Raw genomic sequence first — 3,108 nt, 5'->3', positions numbered from 1 at the left:
GTTCTCTGTATTCATCATACATTTCTTAGATCACAGTAATATTCCATTACATTCATACAACACAATTTGTTTAGCCATTCCTCAGTTGATGGGCATTGACTTTGTTTCCAATTTCTCAGCTATCTATGATTTACTCTTTGTTGTATAGAGTGAGAGGCCACATGATGTAGTAGAGAGAGAGCCAGTTCGGGAGTCAGAAAGACCTGGGTTCAGGCTCTGCCTCTGATAAGTACTAGCCATATATCTGATCCAAATATGAATTACAGGAGAGTTAACAATCTGCACTGAGGAGAGGGTGGTGCCACAGGGGCAATTTCCACATCACAAATATCCCATCGTGATGAAATTTCAGGATAGATCCTGACCAAAACATCTCTATATCTCTAAATCTAGGATCAGAGGAACACAAAGCTGTGTTATTCTGTGTGTGTGTGTGTGTGTGTGTTTGTGTGTGTGTGTGTTTGTGTGTGTGTGTGTGTGTGTGTGTGTGTGTGTGTATTCTCAGGGCATGGCACAATTTCTGGCACATAGTAGGTGTTAGATGTTTCTTAGTGTTTATGGACTGACTGACTGTTTTATAGATATTGAGGCCCAGAGAGGCTAAATTAATAACTGGACCATAGTTACATGGGCAGTAAATAGCAGAGAGAGCCTTCTGACACAGTTCTCTCTTTCTCTCTTCCCTCTCCCTCTTTCTTCCCCTTTCCCCCCTTTGTCTCTCTCCCTCCCTCCTTCCTTGTTCTCTTACCCTCTTTTCCTCTCTCTCTTTCCCTTCCCCCCTCTCTGCCTGTCTCCCCCCTCTTTCTTTCTCTCCTCTTCTGTTTTTCAACTCCTCTGTCTCTGTCTCTCCCTCCCTCCTCTCTTTCTCTCACTCTTTTTCCCTCTCCCTTTCTCTTTCCCCCTCTCTGTCTCCCCTTATCCCTCTCTCTCTCCCCCTTTTCTTTCCATCTTCCCCTCCCTCATTCTGCTTTTCTGTCTCTGTCTGTGCTTTAATGTTGTTTCTTCCCTAAAGCAGTGATTTTCTCTAATGGAAAGCATCTCATCGAAGCCAAAAAGGTCAGACTCTTGACAACTGGCTCTTTAATCTTAGAGCAAACCTCTCCGAGGCCTCTTTACTCTTTGCCATTCCCTCTCCCTTGATTTCTTAACAGAGATGTTTTGTCTCTGGGGCTAGATCTAGGATTTACAGGGACAATTACCATGGCTTAGGGCTGGACTCTAAAGTCTGTACTTGGGATTTTTTTTTAATTGTCTTACTAAGATTTCAACAACGTCCTTCAAAAAGCCCCCACCAAACCAAGATCCTGAGTCATCTGGTAGGGGGCTGTTACTTTCTGTCTCACCCACAGAGTTGAGGGTGTGATGGTCCAAGAGGGCCCCTGAAGCTGGGCTCTACAGAGGCTTTCTGCATTTCCTCATTTACGTGCTCCTTTGAGATGATCCAGGAGAGGGAGACAGAGTCCGTCAAGTACAGAAGAGTCTCTGCAAATTCTGCATACCCCTCTGGACTTCTGAGGCTTCCCTTCCCAGAATGGACTGTGCCCTCCCTCTGCAGCTGCCTTGGCTTCCAGGGGCATGGGGAAGCTGGCCCACACTCTCTTTCTCTGGCCTCTCAAACAGCCTACAATGCTCTATCACTAGGAAAGACCCCAGGCAGACAGAGAAGGGCAGCTAAGACTTAGAGGAATGGAGATGGTGAAGGGTCATTTATCTACTTGTATCAGTGATAGAAAAAAGAAACACACACACACACACACACACACACACACACACAACCCAGCTGGGGAGCGATTAAGGAAGAAGAATGAAAGGTCTTCCCTTTAGAGAATACTTCATGATTCCAAATGACTGCTGGGACATAATCTCTTCAATCCTTGCAACAATTCTGATGGTGCTACAGTAAGTAGTTATCATCCCCATTTCACAAACGGGGAGACTGAAATTTGAGAATAGGACCTCAAGAAAAGAAACAGACAACGTGTCTGCCTGTTCCTAGAAGCTGGGCTTCAGATCATCTTTTGGTTTGTTTTGAATTCTGACAGTCTATGTTCTAAGGCCCATCCCAGCTCCAACAGTCTCTACTCTAAGTTCCTTCCTAGCTCTGACATTTTAGGTTCTAAGGGCCCTCCCAGCTGTGATGTTCTATGTTCTAAGATCCCTCCCGCACCTTTGACATTCTGTGTTCTAAGGTCCCTCCCACATCTCTGACATTCTGTGCTCCAAGATCCCTCCCATACCTCTGACTTTCTCTGATCTTCACTCTTTTCAAGCTCTCATATTCTATGTTCTAAGATACCTCTCAGGACTGACAGCTGTGTCCTAAGGCTCCTCCCAGCTCTGACATTCTGTGTTTTGACATTCTGTGCCTCCCAGTCCCTTCTAACTTTCTCTTTTCCATCCCAACATTCTATGACCCTAATTTGTATCTGTCATGCCCTTGGTATTAACAGTAATCTCACTCCACATAGTGTCTGGGAACAAATGTAGCAGATGTTTGCAGATGAGCCCCTTAGAATCTGGCCTCATGCTCTCTCTTTAGCAGCCCAAATAATCATCTTCTTCCCATTCTTTCCCACCTTCTGGCAATGGCCACTGATCGGCTTTGGTACCTGAGCCAAACAGTGCTGGGGGGTGGGGGTAGGGGAGGATTCCATGGGCAGAGCTGGCTGCAGCTCCTGCTCTGCTCTCCCCGAAGCCCTTGGTACCTAATGAAGGTGGCCACGAAGGCAGAGAGGACTGGGAACCATGGAAACGGCATGAAGTTACCCATCCTCCCAAGGTTTGTTCTGAGCTTGGCAGGGAGGAGTTATCCAGCTTTCATCCACTCCCAGGTCCCTTCCATGGGTGATCTCCTGTCCCTCACCCACCCCTCCCATTATGTAAAAGCCTCCATTCTGTAAGAAAATCATACATTAAGGAGTCAGGCTGCATTAAAAACCCAGTATTTCATAGCCTCTGGAACAGCTTTGCCCCGCAGTCATTGGATGCCCGTGGGATAGATGGTCTATCGTCTTCAAGTCCTTAAGGACTTCTCATTCTAATGGTAGCGACACCTATGTGTACACACACACACACACACACACACACACACACACACACACACACACA

Source organism: Petaurus breviceps, unplaced genomic scaffold, assembly GCF_028583685.1.
Source record: "Petaurus breviceps papuanus isolate PSGF00001 unplaced genomic scaffold, PetGlider_PUasm1.0 91041, whole genome shotgun sequence".
NCBI lineage: Eukaryota > Metazoa > Chordata > Mammalia > Diprotodontia > Petauridae > Petaurus > Petaurus breviceps.
The sequence above is the reverse complement of the archived record's forward strand: the minus strand, read 5'-3'. Positions refer to the sequence as shown.